Below are 23,420 nucleotides of genomic sequence, written 5' to 3'. Positions count from 1 at the left end.
GACACAACGTTGACTTTGGAAAATTTATCGTCCAGCCGAATTCCTGCAGAGTCTGCATCGTGATGGACAGGTCGTTCACCAGGCCCTGACTGGTCGTGGACCGAATCAGGATATCGTCCAGATACCCCTGGACAGAAATGCCCTGGGCCCTCAATAAGGCCAGAACCGGCGCAAGCACCTTGGTGAAAACCCGCGGAGCCGAAGCGAGACCAAAGGGCAACGCCACGAATTGATAATGATCCTCCGCAATGGCAAATCGAAAGTACCTCTGGTGACCCTCGAAAATGGGGATGTGAAGGTATGCATCCTTCAAGTCGATGGAGGCCATGAATTCCCCCGGAACCAGGACAGCCACCACTGATCGCAGGGATTCCATGCGGAACTTGCGAACCCGCACAAAACGGTTCAGAGTCCAGAATCGGACGAACTTTGCCCTCCTTTCTGGGCACAGTGAACAGATTGGAACAGAACCCCCGAAATCTGTCCCGATGAGGCACCGGAACCACCACTCTCTGGGCCCGCAGGTCCCGCACCGCCAGGTGCAGATCCTGCAAGCGCTCCGGAGTCAGCTGAAGGTTTGAGGGGAAAAATCTGCCCTCCGGCCGAGAGAGAAACTCGATCTTGTATCCAGATCGAACGATTTCCTGAACCCACCTGTCCCGAACGCGGTCCAGCCAGGGTCGAAGAAAACCGAGCAAACGTTCCCCCACCCCAGAAACGGGTGAGGGTGCCCCTTCAGGCCGCATTGTTATGGGCAGCGGATCCGGACTGGCCGGACTTCTGCTTACCCGTCCACGGCTTCTTCTGGGAGCCTTGGCCTTTGAAGGGCTTGCCCTTATAGTGCGACCGAAAGGCACGAAAGGACCCCTGAGAAGGCCTAAACGAGGCATTCTTCTTATCACGAACAAACTTATTCTTGTGAGATTGGGGCAAGAGAGTGCTCTTACCCCCAGAAATACCCTTTATCAGGGTATCCAAAGATTCGCCAAAAAGGTGAGATCCCGCGTAGGGCAAATTAGCTAAAGTCTTGCGGGAAGATTGGTCAACAGACCAACATTTCAGCCATATCAGGCGACGGTTCAAGACCGCCACACTAGAAAGACGCGCAGCCAAAAGGGACTAAATCCAAGTCCGCATCACACAAATACATGACACCCTGATGAATCTGATCCACCATAGCCAAAGTTGTCGGCGAGGCAGAGTCAGCCACCAGAGTGCGCCTGAGCACCTGCGTCCAATCCGCAATAGCCTGGGCAGCCATAATGGAAGCAAAAATAGGCTTCAGCATAGAGCCAGCAACCGTATAAGCATGACAGGCCAGAGATTCCAACCTCCTGTCCGTCGGGTCCCGGAACACCGGGGTATCCTCAGCAGGGATCGCAGTTGATTTATTCAAAATCGCCACCGCGTGATCCACCTGAGGCGGCACACACCAACGCTCATCAGTAGCTGGTGTAAAGGGATAAAGCAGCTTGAACCTACTCGGCACAGCAAAAGGCTTCTTTAAATTGCGCCATTGCTCATCAACCGCACGCAAATTCCGTAGAGCAAGGAAAAACCTGCGATGTTTTGCGTTTCCTTTGCGTCCCATAAGAGGACATCAAAGCAGGAGGACATGGTTCATCCTGCAAATGCAGCGTTTGTTTGATAGAAGCAACCAACTCATCCATGAGTGCAAGCTCTTCAGACGAGCCAGGGGGAGAATTATCAACCCATTCCACCTCAGCCTCCCCGTCAGACCCCACAAGGTCTAGGGATGAGTGAGACCCTGAGAAGGGCACTCCAGCCATAGCAGCCCCATCGCCTTCTGAATCAGAGGAAATAGACACCCCGGGCCGTTTTGTGGATCGATCAGCCACCAGCATCTGCACTTGAGCAGCTAAGTTTGCCACAATAGTGGCCAGATAAGCCCCCTCGGGGGAAGCAGCAGCCCTTTGGCCCCCCCACCAAGGTGGGAGGAAACTTGCAATCCTGAGAATCCATGCCCCAGCAAAATAAGTAATAAAGGGGTACTGCCCCTTTAAGGTCACGGCGAGCGTAGCCCACCGCACCCACTGAATACACCGACCCCCACAGGGACAAGAAACTGGGCAAGGAATACAGGAAAAAAGGAAATATAAAAACCTGGAGAGATCACACAGGCTGCTGCACCGATCACTGTCCCAGAGCAAAAGGAAGTGATGCAAGACTGACCGCCCCTATGAAGCCTATGCAAGGCTACACAAACATGGCCGCTCGGCTGAGGAATCCTTGGGCAAATAGAACATGGCGCCGACATGTGGCCTGATCGATCGCCGCTCAAAATGACGGCGTTTGGCGCCAAAAACGCCGTACATTACCTCACAGGACCTGCCACCATGATTTTTGCCTCAAAAAAATGGCGGATCATCGCAGCGATCACCGCACAGCATGCCTAAAATCCGACTGCTTCACTATGACACCCAGAAGAGCGGGAGAGCCCCCCCCTTCACAGCCCACACACAGGCAGCAAGTCCACACAGGAACTGACAGGGAGCACAGCAGCCACACAGACATGCAGGGTCACACAGTCCCAGACTGACACCCAAATAGACAGGTCCCCACATAGAGTTACACTTACCAGTCCGGATGGCTTGGAGAGCCTGCTCCAGCGACCAAACCGCTGCACTGAGGACAGGGAGTGTCGCAAGCATGACGCAGCGGAACTGCGGTGTGAAACCGCAATGGCGTCCAGTGAGGTAGCCACCTCACCGATAGCATCCCTGCAGCGAACAGGGATGGGTCGTTCAATGTGCCAGGGCAAAACCTAAGCTGAATGCTCGATGGCAGGCTGGGAAGCCCCTGGCCCTGAGCCCTGGGATCCAGGGTGGCCAGACTGAGACCCAGCTCCGCACGATCATCTTCATCAGAAGAAACTAAACTAACGCTGAAAATAAACAGCTAAGTAAAAGAAAGAGAAAAAACTTCAAATAAAATCAAAAAGAGAAAAGAAGCTGAGACTAAGAGCCCCAGCACAGGAACAGCCCAACCTACTCCTGAGCTAGGCATTAGAAACTGAGTTGGAAATGCAGGAAGCAGGGAGGTATGGACTGAGGGGACCACCCCCTGGGGGTGGGATATGCTAAAAGCTTTGATATTAATATATTCTGTTGCCTAGCTACTCCTACGGAGCAAAGGTCAATAACCCATTAGTGACGAATATGAAGAGGCGGCGACTGTCGAAGGACGTAAGAGAAAAAATAATTTTAGCTTGTAAACACCAAGTGTCAAAAATAGGCTTGGTCTTAAAAGTGGTTAATTGTATTTTATTAAAAATGTAAAAAAAATTCACTCTGTAGCTTTAATTTTTTGCTTTTACAAGGAATAAAAATCATCCATTGTGATAGCATGGGACATAACAGGTCCTCTTTTTTGAGAGATGTGGGGTCTTTTAGACCCCCATATCTGTCCTCTGGCCTCCAAAGCATCTGATTAAACCAAGATGGGTTTCATCAGATGCTTATTCAAGCCGGTAATGGTTTGTTTACATCAGACCGTAACCGGAAGCAAAATCCTAGTCGCTTCGGGTATCTGACAACACACAGTGGGCGGAAAGACATCCATCCCTCGCACTGTTTCCCAGGAACCGAATGCTACTAGTGGCATCTTAAAAGGCAGTAAAAGTAATCCAGGGGCTTCTTAGCCACTAGGATTACATTTACTTTGTGCAGAATTGCTGGGGCTAAAAAATGCTCTCCATCATTGCTGCAGTGATCACCCAAATATCACTGATACGTCTCTGGACAGGAAGTGATTAAAGGGGATTGATATACAAAAATTAGCAGAACCCCAGTTCTGCCTGAATAGGCGAACTTTACTGGCAATGTTATGAGGGCAAAATAGTAAAAAATGTAGCATTTATTTACAAAATGTAAAAAGCCAAAAATAGTATGATATTTGGGAAATACAATGATATTCAGAGCACGTGTATATATAGTCAAACATCACAAAAGACAATATAAAAACAGCATACAACAGAACATGGATAAACTGGAACCAAGAAGGTTCTGGCTGAATGATCTTTCTACTACTGGAACTGGGTCACCCCTATGGTGTTTTTGTGGGGATATAGGATCACCTTTACCTCCCCACCAGGAGAGGGTTCCATTCGTTCCAGTATATCCATGTCCTGTTGTATGATGTTTTTATATTGTGTCTTTTGTGGTGTAGGACTATATAATACGTGCTCTGAATATCATTGCATGTCCCAATAATCACATACTATTTTTATCTTTTTAAATTTTGTAAATAAAGGCTATATTTTCTACTATATTGGTCTCATAATATTGCTAGTAAAGTCCGCCATTTCAGGCAGAACTGGGGTTCTGCTAATTTTTGTATATCGATTACTAGGATGTGGCACAAAATAGAGACTCTATTCTATAGTTAAAAGGAGATTGGTTTTGGGGTGGTAAAAATGCAGCACTACTGCACATTTACTGCTCCCCCAACTGAAATGTAATGAAGCATCTCACTGTCTTATGACCATTAGCATTACAAAAATCATCACATGCAGCACAGTAAGCTTGTTCTCTATTATGGCTCTATGTCACATGGCTGCTTGCTGACTGTGTTAACTTCTGGCTGTACTGAGTGTTACAGAGGGCAACCCAGCACAGCCATAACAAAGTCAGCACCCTCAGCAACCATGTGACACAGAGCCATGTTAGAGCACCAGCTTACTGTGCTGCCTGTGATGATTGTTGTAATGCTAAAGATAACCTGCTGTGCTAGAAGATACACAATAGGACACAGTGAGGATTCTGTTCTCTATTATTCACTCACTGTGTCCAGGGCAGCCACGATCTTCAGATGCTCCCTGACAGCCTCCTCACATCTCAGCAAGTGAGAACTGGAGGCAGGCGCTGGGTGGTGAATCCTAGTATCACTCCGCCGGCCGGGACTAATTGAGTAGCAGGGCAGCATGGTGTACATGCGCCCCGAAAATTAAGAAATAGTCCTTTCTCTGTGCGCACCTGGGCCCCTCTATTGACCTGATGGAGCCCAGGAAAATGGTAAAACCCTGCTTCATAAACACATAGGAGCGGGGTAGAAGTTTAGCAAGCCCAGGTTTTTTATTTAATGCAGCAATAAACTGAAATGCTGCCCAGGCCCCACAGTGTTGCTGATAGGACTGGGCCCGGTACAACGGGGCTGGATGTACTGCCCTATCAGCGGCCCTGCTCACATGGCAAGAATCTCTCTTTGCATAGGTCTCCCGTGGACAGATTTTGGGACTCATCCCATGGGAGGAACACCCTGGCTGAGGCAGAGACAAGAACAGACCCAGATAGTCCAACTAGGTGGATGGAACCAGAGCCAATACCTGGAAATTAAATTTCCAACCAAACTCCTGCAGAGTCCACACAGTATCTCCCGGTTGTCCATAAGGGCAGTCGGAGACTCTGCTTGCAGAAGAAGAGCATCCAGATACTCCAGTACTGCAATCCCCCGCTGGTGCAATAATGCCAACACTTGTGAAAACCCGAAGGTCTGAGATGAGACCTCTTTATAATGGTCCTTGACCATGGCAAGCAGTGTGTAAGATTCTGGTACCTCCGGTACCCTTAATCACCACTTTCTCTGTAATGCGTCCCACCTTTCTCTTCAGGTGGTACGCATATAACTTTAAGAACGATGATGTCACTGCTGAGCGCCGCAGAGCGGCTATTTCAACCGCCGGCGGTCTCACTCACATTGTTCGTTCAACCTGCCTTGTTATCCACATGCTTTCAAGCCTGTCTCTCGATCGGAACCTCCAGCTATTCCCTTTACCTGGAGCAGACCGGAACCTCGCTACTGATCCCTGTATCTCGCTACCGGATCATTCCTTATCTACTGGACCTCTCTAAACTACTAACATTACAAGTGATAAGTACCCCGCAGGGGAACCCTCCATAACCTTATTGCACTATCTACCTATGCACATTAAGGACTGTTACTACCTATCCATACTATCCTATCATCTGCACTGTTACATAGATTGCTAGCTCTTGAGCCTACTACCATCTATCATCTGCACTGCTGCATAGATTGCTAGCTCTCCTGTCTACTACTATCTATCCTTGCACTGGGTTAGTCTATCCTGTATTTGTCATCTGCTGTCCTCACCACCTGTTAGCATACTCGATACTAACCTATCTGCATTCCTAAATACCATCTTGAACTCTCCTATACAAACCTATCAAGTGATTACCATCCTTGTCACTGTTCACACCTGTCCCTTCAGCACATCACCTTCATACTATCATATACATCCTATCACTCCAGGAACATCTCATTGAGTGTGTATATATCTGTATGTTGAAGCTGACAGGCCCACGGTGATGAGTCCTGGAGAGTTGGATCTGGTATTCAACACATCTCTATATGACTACTGAGTGGAGATTTTGCAGCTGCAAATCCAGCCTATACTAAAAACTCAGGAGCGTTACAGATTGAACGAACCTTAAAAATGGATTCAGCAGAATTACCCACTCAAGTGACAATTAACACAACAAGTAAAAGCGTTAATACTTGCTCTGACTGGCGTACAAGAAAAGAATCAGACTCTGACACAGCAGGTAACCCAGCTCTCACGGCTTACTGCTGTTAAGCCTCCTGAACCTAAAATAAACCCTCCTCTAGTGTTTACAGGTGATCGGAAAAAATTTTGTGAATTCAAAAACGCATGTCAATTGCTTTTTTTGTTAAAACCTCGTACATACCCCACTGATCAAATAAAAGTCTGTACCGTTATTTCATACTTGACGGGTGATCCACGGGCCTGGGCAGACTCTCTCTTTGAGAATAATGATCAGATTCTCAACACCTATTCCTTATTCCTAGTGGAACTCGCTAGTTTATACGATGACCCCAATAGGCAGAGTACTGCTGATATTCAGTTGAGGGCCTTAAAACAAGGAAGGAGACCTGTAGAAGACTTTGTATCTGAGTTCAAAAGATGGACCCTTGATTCAGGGTGGAATGACACATCTTTGCGAACTCAATTCAGACTCGGGTTATCGGAAGCTGTTAAAGACGAGCTCGCCCGAGCGGATTTACCTGGCACCTTGGAGGCCTTGATACAACTTAGTATCAACATCGACAGACGACTGCGAGAAAGAAGGGCTGAAAAGATAGGAATGCCATTGTCTAGTCCTCCTCAGATTTCGGCCGTTGACCCTACTCCCATGGATGTAGGAACCATACGCCCACCTTTAACGACTACTGAACGAGCTAGAAGAACATCCAGAAATCTCTGCATGTACTGCGCATCCTCGGATCATTTGATAAGCACCTGTCCCCTTGTCCGCAAAAAAGAGGGTGAGTGTTCACATGTCTTGCTGGGAGGATTAACGACTTCCTTTTCTAACCCCTATCTTTTTGTTCATTTAATATTACAGTGGGACCAAACTAGGATCACCACCAAGGATATGGTCGACACTGGATCTTGTGGAAACTATATTGATACACGCTTTGTTACCTTAAAAAAAATACCTATTATTTCAAAATCTAAGCCTGTTTCTGTTAGTTTCATTAATGGTATTCCACTGTCTTCTGGTCCAATCACCAACCAGACACAGGCACTCCTTGCCACTACCAACGAATCACATGTGGTGACCATCACCTTTGACATACTATCCTCACCCCATTTTCCTATTATTTTGGGACTTCCCTGGTTACACACACACCAACCAATCATAGATTGGAAAAAACGGACTTTGGTTTTCCCTTCTCACTATTGTGAGAATACGTGTAACCTCCCATCTTATGGGAAGATTCTGTCTGTGGTGTCAGATGAAATTGCACCACTATGCTATCAGGATCTGTCCGAAGTGTTCCTTGAGAAAAATGCTCAAGTGTTGCCTCCCCATAGGGATTACGATTGCACTATCGATCTACTCCCTAACAGCAAATTGCCTTTCGGTCATGTTTATCCCCTTTCACAGGATGAACTTTCTCATCTCAAGGAATACTTGGATGAGAATTTGACAAAAGGGTTCATTAGACCCTCTACTTCTTCCACTGCTGCAGGACTTTTCTTTGTCCGCAATAAAGATTCCAGTCTCAGGCCTATTATCGATTATAGGCAATTAAACACGATTACGATAAAGGATCGCTATCCTTTGCCGCTCATCCCTGAACTTATTGAACAGGTGCGTGGGGCTACTTATTTCACCAAATTAGACCTGAAAGGGGCATACAACCTAATCCGAATCCGTGACGGGGATGAGTGGAAAACAGCATTCAGAACCAGATACGGACTATTCGAATACCTTGTGATGCCATTCGGGCTATGTAATGCTCCCGCAGCTTTCCAAAGATTCATAAACGACATCTTTAGAGACTTACTTGATGTCTGTGTTGTAGTATACCTAGACGATATACTTATTTTTTCTCGATCTATGCCTGAACACATAAAACATGTAAGACTTGTGTTGTCCAGACTGCTCTCACACAGACTATATGTGAAATTAAAAAAAAATGGATTTTTGTAAGAACTTACCGTAAAATCCTTTTCTCTTAAGCTCATTGACAGACGTAGTCTTCTTGATTCTCAAGAGCTGGGTTATGTTGTCTCCGCAGGAGTAGGACTAGGCAGAATGACAAAACGTTCTGGCTCCACCCTAGGGGGCAGTCCCTGAGGGTATATCCTCCCTCTCTCTGCTACAGGGAATCAGTTCTGTTTAAAGCAGTACAGAGAATTTAACCCAACCCAACTCAATGATAGAGGGGCGGGTACTACGTCTGTCAATGAGCTTAAGAGAAAAGGATTTTACGGTAAGTTCTTACAAAAATCCATTTTTCTCTATCGCTCATTGACAGACGTAGTCTTCTTGATTCTCAAGAGCTGGGACATCCAGAAGCAGTGCCACAAATGAGGGGTGGGATTGACAAAATCAAATCCAATCTAGTAGGCCCAACCGGTGCCAAACTAGAAGTTTTAAAGGCTCATTATAAACAAAGAATGAGACTAAAAGAAAAAATTTTCCAACGGAAAAAAACCCTCGAGGTAGACCACTGGTCTCCTCAAATTGCGGCCTGCAAAACCTTGCGGCCAAATGAGGCATCAGACGATGCCATTACATCAATTTTATAATGTTTAGAGAAGGTATGCACCGACGACCAGGTAGCCGCCTTGCACACCTGGACCACTGACGCCTGATTGCGAAAGGCCCATGACGCACTAAGTGCCCGAGTGGAGTGCGCCTTAACAGGGAACGGGGGCTCCCGACCCTTAATAAAATAAGCCTGTACTACCGTCTGTCTGATCCATCTGGAAATGGTCGCGGCAGATGCAGGCAACCCCTTTTTGGGTCCATCTGGGATCACAAAAAGTGAATCCGTCTTGCGAAACGAGTCTGTCGTTTTCAAGTATACCCTGATCGCCCGGACCACATCCAAGGAGTGCAAAGCAAATTCCCGAGGATGACTGGGCTTAGGACACAGGGAAGGTAATACAATTTCTTCATTCAGATGAAATTCTGAAACTACTTTTGGTAGGAAGGATGGATTCGGACGAAGAACCACCTTATCTCTATGAACCACCAGATATGGTGAACGACAAGATAATGCGGCCAGTTCTGACACCCTGCGTGCAGAAGTAATAGCCGCCAAGAAGGCCACCTTCTGGGACAACGTGGGTAGAGGAATCTCCCTAATATCTTCAAAGGGAGGTTTCTGAAGAACCGACAACACTAAATTAAGATCCCAGGGGGGTAACGGCGCGTGCACTGGCGGAGCCAGATGTCGCACCCCCTGGATGAAATTCCGCACCAAGGAATGAGTAGCCAAAGGCTTCTGAAAGAAGATGGCTAATGCTGAGACCTGACCCTTGATAGTACTCAAGGCCAGTTTCTGCTCAACCCCTTGTTGCAGAAAAGCCAATATTCGACTTAATCGAATAAGACCGAGGACGGAACCCCAAAGGTTCACACCATGCAATGTAGGACTTCCATGTGCGATGATAAATCTTTCTGGAAGTCGCTTTCCTTGCTTCAACTAGAGTAGGAATAACTGAAGCTGACAAACCTTTGTCCTTCAGCACCTGGGTCTCAATAGCCAGGCCGTTAAAGCCAGCGATCGTAAAGCAGGATGGAAGATCGGTCCCTGGGACAGTAGATCCTCTCTGAGAGGAAGTCTCCACGGGACGTCCGCCACCAGTCTGACCATGTCGGCGTACCAAGCTCGACGAGGCCAGTCCGGAGCTACCAGGATTACTGGGATTCCTTCCTCCTCTACCCTGCGAAGAAGTCTTGGCAGTAACGCGAGAGGAGGGAAGGCATATATTAGCTGGTATTGCCCCCACGGGGCGATCAGTGCGTCTGCGGTTTCTGCTAGAGGATCGCGGGAGCGAGCCACGAATCTCTGAACTTTCCTATTGAATCGTGATGCCAACAGATCCACATCCGGGGTGCCCCACCGTAGGCACAATTGGTGGAAAACGTCTGGATGGAGGGACCATTCCCCCTGATCCAGGGTCTGACGGCTGAGATAATCTGCCTGCCAATTCTCCACCCCCGGAATGAACACCGCAGAGATTGCTGGAACAAATCGTTCCGCCCAGCGAAGAATGCAAGCCACTTCCTTGGCCGCTCGGACACTCTTGGTGCCCCCCTGGTGATTGACATAAGCCACGGCCGTGGCATTGTCCGACTGGATCCGAACCGGGCTGCCCTGGAGCTGCTCGGTCCAGTGAATCAGACAAAGTCTGATCGCTCTCAGTTCCAATACATTTATCGGTAATCTGGATTCTTCCGGGGACCAAAGTCCCTGGGCAGATAATTGACCGAGAATTCCTCCCCATCCGGATAGACTGGCATCCGTGGTCACTATCGTCCAATATATTGGCAGAAATGACTTTCCCTGGCTGAGCATTGGAGACCGAAGCCACCAAACCAGAGACTCTCTGGTCTGTTTGCTCAATCGTATCTGATTGTCCAGGGATTCCGGATTCCGATTCCATCTGAGGAGAATCTCTTGCTGAAGAATTCGGGTATGGGACTGGGCAAATGGGACTGCTTCGAAGGAAGCCACCATCAACCCCAGAACCCTCATGCAAGTCCGAAGGGAAGACCAGTTGTTGGACAGTAACAACTGGACTGCTGATTGAATCTTTCGAAGTTTCCCTACCGGAAGAAACACTCTTGTCCTGACTGTGTCTAGAATTAGACCCAGATATTCGAGCCTCTGGGTGGGAACCAGAAAAGACTTTTGCTGGTTCACCAGCCACCCGAATTCCTGTAAAGAAATCATAGTAATTTCTATGTTTTGTAGCAAGGTCTGAGGAGACTCTGCATGAAGCAGAAGATCGTCTAGGTAACCTAGAATCGATATACCTCTTTGGCGCAGAAGTGCCCACATTGGGGCCAACACTTTTGTGAAGACCCGCGGAGCCGTGGCGAGACCGAAAGGTAACGCCACAAACTGATAGTGGTTCTCCTCTACGGAAAAGCGTAGAAAACGCTGATGTCCTGCGAAAATGGGAATGTGAAGATAGGCGTCCTTGATGTCTATGGACGCTAGGACATCCCCTGGATGCAGGAAGGCTGCTACCGTGCGAATGGACTCCATTCTGAATCTTCTTATGTTGACGAAAGAATTGAGTGCTCTTAAGTCCAGAATTGGACGCACTTCGCCCTCTTTCCTGGGTATTGTAAACAGGTTTGAATAAAACCCTTGAAACCGTTCTGTCCAAGGAACGTGGACTACCACTCCTTGTTGTAGTAGATCTGTGACTGCTCTCCGCAGATCTTCTAGACGATCCGGAGATAGTCGGATATTGGAAGGGAAGAATCGCGCCGGTGGGAGAGATCGAAACTCGATCTTGTACCCTGACTTTATGACTTCGCAAACCCATTTGTCCGGGATTCTGGAAAGCCATGGATCCGGGAACCGGCGAAGACGTCCCCCCACCCCAGTTATGGGTGGGGGCGCACCTTCAGGCTTTGGATGGTTTATCTTCAGGTCTGGAAGGGGCGGGCTTTTGCTTGCCCGACCAACGACCCCTGACGCCTCCTGTAGGAACCTTGGAGGACTTAGTTTTTTCACCCGCTGGACGAAAAAACCTCTTGTGAGCAGAAAAAGAAGGCCCTCGTCTTTGACGAGTTCCTCTACCTTTAAAATTTTGCGGTAAAAAGGTGCTTTTCCCACCGGTGAGATCCTTAATGATCTCATCTAAGTTGGCTCCAAATAGACGTTCTCCTGAAAAGGGGATATTAGCCAATGCTTTTTTGGAACCTTGGTCGGCTATCCAACCTTTTAGCCACAGTGTACGCCTGAGAACCACTGCTGAGACTGATGCTCGCGCCATTAATGGAGTGGCGTCTAACGCCGCATCACATACAAACTGTAACCCCTGTATCATTTGTTCCAACAAATCTGATACCGCCTGAGGGACTTCTTCTAAGTCCCGGCGTAACCACTTGGTCCATTCAGTTACAGCCTGCGAAACCAGACCAATAGCAATTATTGGCCTGAAAGCTGATCCAATCAAGGAAAACATGGTGCGAGACATAGCTTCTATCTTGCGATCCACTGGATCTTTAAAAGACGGAGCGTCTTCCAAAGGAATAACCGTGGCTTTATTCAATCTAGCAATTGGTGAATCCACCACAGGTGGTTCTGTCCATTTCTTAATAAGGGTTTCCTCAAACGGATAACGCCTGTCAATGCGTTTGGAAATATTAAAAGTGCGTTTTGGCAGACGCCATTCTTCATCGATTGGATTGCCAAAACATTTGGGCAATGGAAAAACCTTTGCCACCTTGATGCGCTTTTTAGTCCCAAAAGGGATCTCAGTTTCAGCTATTTCTGATGGAATACCCTGTAACCTTAAAGTCTCTTGAACAGATACAACGAGTGCGTTTACCAACGCTTCCTCTCGGGCTATGGCTGATGCCGAAACATCCTCCTCACTGTCTGAAGAGACAGGACCCGAGACACCAATACCAGATGAAGTACCTGCAACTGCAGAAATAGGCTCAGAGTCTGAATCCGAGGTTTCAGATAATAAGGGGTTAGGCGGGGGTCGCTTTCTTGCGCCCTGTCCCTGACAAGCCACTTCCACCCGGGACACAAAAGTTTCCATAATGGCTGACAAAGATTCAATTGTCAATGGGGTGCTGGAGGATCCCGCAGACCCCTCGAGGGGATCCGGAGGAGATACATGAGTGGCAGGGTCCATGTTAATACAGGACACTTTTGCCAGTAATAAACAAAAAAAAAAACTCTTTTTTTTTTTTTTTTTTTTTTGTGTGTCTCCCCCTAGCGCAATAGCGCCCCTCAGAGTACCTGCTTCTCGATCCCAAAGAGAGAGAGAGGGACCCCCAAGGCTCACCAACCGATGCAGTGCAGTTTCCAACAAACTGCAGCCAGCGTCTGTCTTACACAGACTGGAAGGAGCTGTTTGCTTTTTTCCCGGGCAGAAGGCGTGGCTCCGCCCCCTGTGTACGCCTTCCGGCGTTCCCAGCCCTCCACGAGGAAGCTGGGCTCACAAAACATGGCCGCCCCCATAGAAGAGACATAAGACTCCAAAAACATGGCGGCCGGCGTGACCTGAGGACATACATGCATTCGGTCTACGGCAAAATGGCGGCGGACCGCCGATATCGTCTTCCCAGCACATCCACCTGCACTCTGCTGAGAGGTGACATATGGATCTACAGGGATACACTGCACATAAGGTAGGATTATACCTCCTATGTTTGCTGCAATGTTACAGTCTGCTGGGTAGAGTGTTAGCTCTTGAACCAAGTCCACTTCCCACAAACACATGCTGTATTACAAGGGGGACTTGTAAGTGTCAGATATATACTGACCATATATGGAGGGGCCCATAATATATACTGCCTCATAAATGAGGAAAAAAGGGAACGTTTTACTCACCATACCGAACCGACAGGCACCCTCTCTTCATAATACCCTCTCCACCGAGGTGGGGGTTTGTGGACGCCTCGACTCTCTGGTCCTGGCGTCCAAGCGAGCTTTTAACTCGCAAAGTCAGTCCCTTTACTGGGACTCCGTCGCGGCCGACTCAGCGCACTGGTCTGCACGCGTTTTTAGGCAGAAACCGGGGTGACCACTGGATCTCACATCCAGCCCGTCGCCCGGCCCCGCATACTTACTTGAATATGTCGCGGCCGACCAAGCGCAATGCCTGGTCTGCACGCGCTCGTAGGCCGGCTGGGGTGACCACAAGTGTCGCCCAGTCCGGCATTTTTGCTTGAAGATCTCACAGGAAAAAAACACTGGAGAAAACTACCTAAAAAATGTCTTTTTCTTAAAGAAAAAAAAGTCTTGCCAGGACCAAAAGATCCCAGCAAGGAACTTAGGTCCTTACTCCTGACTAGACAGAAAAAAACTGATTCCCTGTAGCAGAGAGAGGGAGGATATACCCTCAGGGACTGCCCCCTAGGGTGGAGCCAGAACGTTTTGTCATTCTGCCTAGTCCTACTCCTGCGGAGACAACATAACCCAGCTCTTGAGAATCAAGAAGACTACGTCTGTCAATGAGCGATAGAGAAATGTCTATTTCATAAAGAAGAAATATTATTTCTAGGATACTTCATATCCAAAACTGGAATTAAGATGGATATGAGTAAGATATCCTGTATTCTAGACTGGCCTATACCAACAACTCGTAAGGCCCTACAGCGGTTCCTTGGATTCTCGAACTTCTATAGGAAGTTCATCAAGAACTTTTCCGCTATTGTGAGACCTCTCACACAACTGACAAGTATAAAAAAAACATTCAAATGGTCAGAAGAAGCAAATCAAGCTTTCTGCTTGTTAAAATCAAGCTTTACTTCTGCTCCCATACTACGCCATCCAGACCCATCCCTCCAATATATTCTAGAGGTAGATGCGTCAAATATGGCAGTAGGAGCAGTTCTCTCCCAACGACCAACAAACACTTCATCACTCCACCCAGTTGCTTTCTTTTCAAAATGACTAAGCAGCCCAGAGGTGAATTACCCAGTGGGTGAAAAGGAGTTGCTTGCCATAAAACTGGCACTGGAGAATTGGCGACATCTGCTCGAAGGTACCCAGTTACCAATACTCATATATACAGATCATAAAAACCTTCAATACCTCCAGACTAACAAGACTCTCTCCCACCGGCAGGTACGATGGTCATTATTCTTTTTAAGATTTAATTTCCTAGTGCCCTACACGCCTGCAGACAAAAATAAAAAAGCGGATGCGCTATCACGATTAACCGAAGATAACTGCGCCGAAATCCCTTCCATTCCCATAATACCCTATGAACGCATTATTGGTGTTGTCCGTTCCTTGAAGGAAGAGATTTTGCACAGTATAAGAATGGATTCACCTCCACCACAACTAAGTACTGATGCAGAAGGCTTCCTCTATTACAATGACAAACTCTACATATCCCCTACTATGCGCACCAAGATCTTGGAGTTATCGCATGACGTGCCCATGGCAGGACATATGGGTATAACGAAAACCTTTAATTTGCTCACCAGGCAGTTTTGGTGGCCTGATACGAAGACGTCTGTACAAAAATTTGTTTCTTCATGTGACATCTGTGCAAGGTCCAAAATTGACACTACAAAACCATCTGGACTGCTTTGTAGTCTACCAATACCCCAGGTTTCATGGGAAGTTGTGTCCTTAGATTTCATAGTAGAACTACCACCCTCTAAAGGATTTAATACCATCCTAGTGTCAGTGGACCACTTGACAAAGATGGCACATTTCATTGCTATCCGTAGACTACCTTCATCTAAACAAACAGCAGAACTACTGATGAAACATGTGTTTAAGTTGCATGGAATTCCAAAAACTCTTTTGTCCGACCGTGGTTCACAATTCATCTCTAAATTTTGGCAAGCACTTTGTCAAATTTTACGCATTGAGCGAAAGCTCACTTCTCCCTACCATCCTCAGACCAACGGACAGACTGAAAGAGTCAACCAGTGCATTGAGCAATATCTACGTTGCTACACATCATACTTGCAGGATGATTGGGTGGATCTCCTTCCTCTAGCAGAATTTGCTTACAACAACGCAACCCACAGTACTACGAAGCAAAGTCCGTTCTACTTGAACTATGGGTTTCATCCCACTCTTCTTCCACCACGCATCCTGCCATCGAGTAACCCAGTAGCCTCGGATTACCTTACCCAAATAAAAGACTCTTTGGGTTTACTCAATACCACTATATCACACGCTCACAGTCAACAAAAAAAGTACTACGACCTTCGTAGAAGACCTTCTCCTCAGTATGCTATTGGGGACCTTGTTTGGCTATCGACAAAGAACTTTAGATTAAAAATCCCTAGCAAGAAGCTTGGACCTTTATTTTTGGGACCCTTCCCAATTAAAAAACTTATCGGAAAAGCTGCAGTACAGCTCACCCTACCAGCAGATCTCAAGATCCATCCCATCTTCCATGTGTCGCTACTGAAGCCCCATGTTCCTAACCAAGGAATAAGGCCTACCATCTTGCCTCCACCTCCAATACAAGTTGAAGGCGGAGAAGAGTATGAGATCAAGGAAATTTTGGATTCTCGCATCCATAGAGGAAGACTCCAGTATCTCATAAGATGGAAGAACTATGGACCCCAAGACAACACCTGGCTAGATACCTCTGATATTCATGCGCCTAGACATATACGGAACTTTCACTCGAAACACCCAGAGAAACCTGTCCTATAGGCCTTCCGGAGCCGGCCTTAAGGGGGGGGTACTGTAAGACTCTGGTACCTCCGGTACCCTTAATCACCACTTTCTCTGTAATGCGTCCCACCTTTCTCTTCAGGTGGTACGCATATACCTTTAAGAACGATGATGTCACTGCTGAGCGCCGCAGAGCGGCTATTTCAACCGCCGGCGGTCTCACTCACATTGTTCGTTCAACCTGCCTTGTTATCCACATGCTTTCAAGCCTGTCTCTCGATCGGAACCTCCAGCTATTCCCTTTACCTGGAGCAGACCGGAACCTTGCTACTGATCCCTGTATCTCGCTACCATTCCTTATCTACTGGACCTCTCTAAACTACTAACATTACAAGTGATAAGTACCCCGCAGGGGAACCCTCCATAACCTTATTGCACTATCTACCTATGCACATTAAGGAATGTTACTACCTATCCATACTATCCTATCATCTGCACTGTTACATAGATTGCTAACTCTTGAGCCTACTACCATCTATCATCTGCACTGCTGCATAGATTGCTAGCTCTCCTGTCTACTACTATCTATCCTTGCACTGGGTTAGTCTATCCTGTATTTGTCATCTGCTGTCCTCACCACCTGTTAGCATACTCGATACTAACCTATCTGCATTCCTAAATACCATCTTGAACTCTCCTATACAAACCTATCAAGTGATTACCATCCTTGTCACTGTTCACACCTGTCCCTTCAGCACATCACCTTCATACTATCATATACATCCTATCACTCCAGGAACATCTCATTGAGTGTGTATATATCTGTATGTTGAAGCCGACAGGCCCACGGTGATGAGTCCTGGAGAGTTGGATCTGGTATTCAACACATCTCTACATGACTACTGAGTGGAGATTTTGCAGCTGCAAATCCAGCCTATACTAAAAACGCAGGAGCGTTACACAGTGAAAGCGTGAATGACCGACATATATCGGAATATGACGGTAAGCAGCCTTAATTTTGAAGATCCAGAAGATCCCCCTGATATAGGGATACCACTACCATAGGAATGGACTCCGTTCAAAATATCTGTACCCGCACAAAGCGTTTAAGAGATTGAGGTCCAAGATTGGACATACCTCTCTTTCCTTCCTGGGACCTGCAAACATGTTTGACTAAAACCCATGAAACAAACATTCTGATTCTGAGACAGGAACAACCACCCCTTGTACTAGCATGTCTTGCACCGCCCCGAAGAGACCTCGCAGACGGTCTGGGGATTGATGCAGGTTGGAAGGAAAGAACCTCTCTGGGGGAGAAGACCGAAAACTCGATCTTGTAGCCGGACTGAATCAGTTCGTGGACCCACTTGTCTTGAATCAGGGAGGTCCACAGGTCCAGAAGGAAGCAAAGACATTCTCCCCCACCCCAAATATGGGTGATGGCATCACTTCAGGCAGAAAAGGGCTTGTCTGCAAGTCTGGAAGGAGCCACTCTCAGCATACCTGACAAGGTCCTCATGGAACCTCTGGAGGAGGTCTTTCCAGGGAGGCTCCGAACAGGCGATTCCCCACAAAGGGAAGATCACATAAGGCCTTCTGGAAAGTCTGGTCCGCAGACCGGTATATTAGCCATATCATGCTTGAAGGATCATCGCCGTCACGGACAGCCCAGACTAAGGGAGCCGCATCCAGAGAGGCATCACAGACGAACTTCAACCCCTGGACCAAATAGTCCGCCAGCTCCGCAAAGGTTTGCCCACTAAGGACAGTCTAGGACACCAATGCTATTGAGAACACCGGCCTAAGGACCGAACCGGCCACAGTAACCATGTGGCGGACCATGTCTAAGCTCTCCTGTCAAAAGGATCTTTTAAAAACCGGAGACTCCTCCACCAGAATTATGGTGGATTTATTTAGCTTGGAGACCAGAGAGTCCACCACAGGTGGGACTGCCCACATACTCAAAAGAGACTCCTCAAGATATACCGTCTATCGAAGCTTTTATGCAGCGCCATAATGCGTTTAGAACAACTTCACTGAGTCACGACAATTTTGTTACAGTAGGCGGGAAAAATAGAATTTTTGTAAGAACTTACCGTAAAATTATTTTCTCTGAGTCCTCTGACAGTCGCCACCCCGATGGTATTAGCCTTCACTAATAGGTAATGGCGCACTCTGAAGGAGCAGGCTAGGCAGATAATTATCAGGTTAATACAAAAAAACTTTTGTACCACAGCAATTACCAGAGCCCAATCTGATATTACTTCAGTTTCGTAGAAAGCAGTACCGGAAGGCAACAACCCCCAGGTCCAAAAACCAGAGGGGTGGGGGCGGCGACTGTCAGAGGACTCAGAAAAAATAATTTTACGGTAAGTTCTTACAAAAATTCTATTTTCTCTTACGTCCTCTGACAGTCGCCGCCCCAATGGTATTAGCCTTCACTAATGGGATGTCCCAAAGCAGTGCAGGTATGAGGGGTGGGAAAGCAATGCAACCAGATAGGAAGGTAATGGAAATAACCGGGCTAGTAACAACCTGAGCCCACAGTAAAAAACTGGAACCAACCTAAAAAAACACCCCAACAAGGAAGACATCAAAAACAATGTCCCCTCAAACAACTGCCGCACTCAAAACTTTGCGGTCAAAAGAAGAATCCGAAGATGCCAAAACGTCAAGTATGTAAAACTCTGGGAAAGTGTGCACTGACGACCATGTGGCCGTCTCGCACACCTGAGCCACAGACGCCTGCTGGCGAAAAACCCAAGAGGCACTAACTGCTCGAGAAGAATGAGCCTTTTAGCGGGAAAGGAGAAACCTGACCCTTGATGGAATAGGCCTAAACAATCGTCTGTCTGATCCATTTAGAAATGGTCGCCGCGGAGGCGGCCAATCCCTTCCGAGGTACCTCAGGAAGAACAAAGAGAATCAGACTGCCGAATCGACTACTTGACCGCCCGGACCACAGCCAGAGAAAGCAAAGCAAACTCCTTAGGAAGCTTGGGCCGTGCGCACAGCGAAGGCAACAGGATATCCACATTAAGGTAGAAGAAGCCCACCTTGAGAAGAAAAGATTGACTCGGTCGCAGAACCCCCCTATCTCTATGAAGTACCAGATAAGGAGAGCGGCAGGACAAGGCCGCCAATACAGACACTCTGCGAGCCGACGTGATGGCCACCAGAAAGGCAACTTTCTGTGACAACACAGACAGACATCCCCCTGATGTTCTCGAAAAGAGGTTAATTGTAACACTGACAAAAACCAAATTCAGGTCCCCTGGAAGCAAGAGAGCTCCCCTTGGGGTGAGCCAAATGCCGCAGCTCTTGAATGAAGGTGAGGACCAAAGAAAGCGCAAATAAAGCGACGCCAAAGGTCGTAGAAACAAGACGGCCAAGGCTGACAACGGACCCTTGGCCTTAGTCAGCACCAGATGCTGATCCACGCCCTTCTGCAGGAAGGCCAAGACCTTCGCCACCGAGAAGAAACGAGGGTAAAAACCATGCACTTCGCACCAAGCGATATACGCTTTCCAGGTGCTGCGAGAAAAACGTCCTTGAAGTGGCTTCGCGAGCCCCTTACAAGGTAAGGATGACCACCTGAGTAGGACCTCTATCCCTCAGGACCTGGCTTTTAACAGCCATGCCGACAAAGCCAGCAACTGTAAAGCAGAATGGAAGATCGGTCCTTGAGACAGATCGTCTCGCAGCGGAAACCGCCATCGAGGTTCGACGACCATCTGAACGACATCCGCGTACCAGGACCGTCGAGACCCATCCGGGGGCCACCAGAATGACTGACATCCGTTCCGACGCCAACCTGCGGAGGAACCTGGATAACAGTGGAATCGTAGGAAAGGCATACAGTAGCCGATAGCAGTGTCAAGGCACCACCAACGCGTCCGCGGCATCTGCCAGAGGATCGCGAGTCCTTGCCACGAACCTTACCACCACTTAGTGGAGACGGGACGCGAACAAATCCATGCCCAGGGTCCACTACCAGGTGCACAGGAGGTGAACCACCTCCGGATGTAGGGACCATTCCCCTCGGTCCAAAGTCTGGCGAAGTAGATAGTCCGCCTGCCAGAGTTCCACACCCGGAATGAGAACGGCCGAGAACGCAGGTACCTGCGATCCGGCCCAGGACAGAATCTCTGCCACTTCCATGGCCGCCCAGGTACTCCATGTGCCCCTTTGGTGATTGATATAAGCCACAGCCGTGGCATTGTCCATCTGTACCCGCACCGGACACCACTGAAGCTGAGGTGACCACCGGAACAGACAACGCTTGATCGCTCGGAGCTCCAAGACGTTGATCGGTAGCGAAGTCTCCCCCACCGACCACGTCCCCTGGGCGCAAAACATGCCCAGAACTCCTCCCCAGCCCGACAGGCTGGCATCCGTGGTGACAACCATCCATAATAGAGGTCTGAAGGACCGACCCTGTGTCAAGGACAGCGGCCAGCGCCACCACAGGAGATCCGACCTGGATGACTCAAGGAAATGCTCCTTTCCAAGGACTGAGGTGTCCTGTCCCACCTGTCCAGGATCTCCTCTTGCAGAGACCTGGTGTGACATTGAGTAAACGGAACTGCTTTGAAGGCCGAGACCAGCCGTCCCAGAACCCGCATGCAGGTCCGCAAAGAGGAGAGTTCGTCATTCCTGAAAGCTTCGATCTCCTTCCGCAAAGTCCCGAATTTTTGTCCTCCGGAAGGACGACCCGAAATTAAGCAAAGTCCAAGGACCATCTAGGTAATGGAAACTAGTAGAGGGAGTCAGTGCCGACTTCTGAAATTGACGGCCCACCCGAACTCCTGAAGTGTCTGAACCTTCACAGCCAGAGCTTTTGCCAAGGTTACACATGAGTTCGACCTTACAAGAGGTCGTCCAGGCAACCGAGGATCGCAATGCCCCGTAAACGCAGCAAAGCTAGACCGGAGCCAACACCTTGGTGAAAACCATGGGAGCCGAGGCGAAACCGAAAGGCAACGCAACAAACTGGAAATGCTCCCCAGCCCCTGCGAAGCGGAAGCAGCTCTGATGACCCTTGAAAACAGGGATGTGGAGATACGCATCCTGCAAGGCGATGGATGCAGTAATTCCCCAGGCCTCAACGAGGCCATCATCAACCGGATGGATCTCATCCTGAACGTCCCGCACAAAGGGGTTCAGGGATTACCAGTCCATAAGCGGACACACCGTGCCCTCTTTCCTGGGCTCCGTGAACAGGTTTGAGTCAAAACCGCGAAAACTTTTTCCAAAAAAGAACGGGTACAATGACTCAGTGTGCAAGCAAACCGTGCACAGCGCCCATGAGATCTCTGAGACGATCAGGGGAGCCTGAACAGAATTCTCACATGGCTGCTGTGTTATACAGAGCTTAGAATCTGCAAACCACTAAAGTGGTGGCCGCTCCAAACGGCTGCAAGGTCTCAGCAGAGAAGACCTAAAGCTCTGCTCCTGATGCTAGGCAGCTTGAAACTGAAGTAATATCAGATTGGGTTCTGGCAATGGCTGTGGGATGGCCCCCTAGTGGCGTGCTGAGGTACAAAAGTTTTTTTGTATTAACCTGATAATTAATTATCTGCTTAGCCTGCTCCTGCAGAGTGCGCCATTACCCATTAGTGAAGGATAATACCATTGGGGCGGCGACTGTTAGAGGACGCAAGAGAAAAAGGGAATACCTTTGGCACTTTAGAGGATCTGTGGGCCCCAAGGGGACCGGCGCCTTCAACGCAGCAGTGGATGCATCCCCCATATTTAAAGTTTCCCGCACTGATACAATCAGTGCATCCACCAGCACCTATTCATCCTCACTGTCAGAGCACTCAAAGTGCATGGACGCAGACCCGTATTACATTAAATTTACCCTGAAAACATAACAAGCAGGGGAGGCTGCCGACCTCAGTCCCGCAAGGAGAAACTGGCCAAAGGTACACAAAAACACCATCTATTAGACCCCGCAGAAAAGCAAGAGGGTCGCCCTCCATACAGGACATAATAGGACATAACCCCCTAGATGGGGTGAAGCCGTCTGCCATGATGCAGACACGCAGACAGAGTACCCCGCCCACACAATAATGGCTGCTACACTTTACTAAAATGAAACACCCACTGTGACTGTTTAGAGGGCTGGGGGGATGGAGCATCTCAGGAAGGGACCCACGTCCACCCCAAAAGACCACCAAGTGAGAGGGGGGACACTACTTATCACACCATGTAGATGGGTGGGCACCACTCCACCACTCCAGGCAGACCACCGCACCATCTTTGAATGGGGGGTGCTGCAGGCAAGAGGCATGCTGCAACACAGTTCATGACCAGGGCTATGCGTCCTCGTGAGGCATTTAATTTGCAGGCCAGCCCCCGTCCAGTGGGGCCATGTCGCAGCCAACCTAGCGCGGAGCTAAGGTCAGATTCCGCTCTCTGGCCAGACTGGGAAGACCGTAAGGATCTAGGATATCCAGTGTGTCACCCAGTCCGGCAGTTGATTGTAGTTCTCACAGGAACAGAAAATAATTAAAAAAAAATAAAAAATTCTGTTTCAAAAGGAAAAAATGCCAGGACCAGAGCTCCCAGCAAGGAACTAGGGCCTTACTCTTGACTAGGCAGAAAAAAACTGAAGACCTATAGCAGGAAGTGGGACCTCCTGGGACTGCCCTAAAGGCGTAGTCAAACTTTTGATGTAAGAAAAACTCACAATAGTGCTGAAATCCTTATTAAAAATTTTGTTTATAAAAAAATTAATCTTGCTCACATGTACAGAAGGCCACATACAT

At 48.2% G+C, this 23,420-nt stretch overlaps 1 protein-coding gene across 2 annotated transcripts in view; it reads right to left on the bottom strand.

Moving 5' to 3' along the window:
* TRANK1 (tetratricopeptide repeat and ankyrin repeat containing 1) overlaps window positions 1–23,420 on the bottom strand; it is a 338,849-nt gene that overhangs the window by 43,498 nt on the left and 271,931 nt on the right. The gene's annotated exons all lie outside the window — the stretch shown is intronic.

Source organism: Pelophylax lessonae, assembly GCF_965119305.1.
Source record: "Pelophylax lessonae genome assembly, chromosome: 5".
Lineage (NCBI taxonomy): Eukaryota > Metazoa > Chordata > Amphibia > Anura > Ranidae > Pelophylax > Pelophylax lessonae.
Note: the sequence above shows the minus strand (reverse complement) of the source record. Positions and strands in the feature narration are given on the sequence as shown.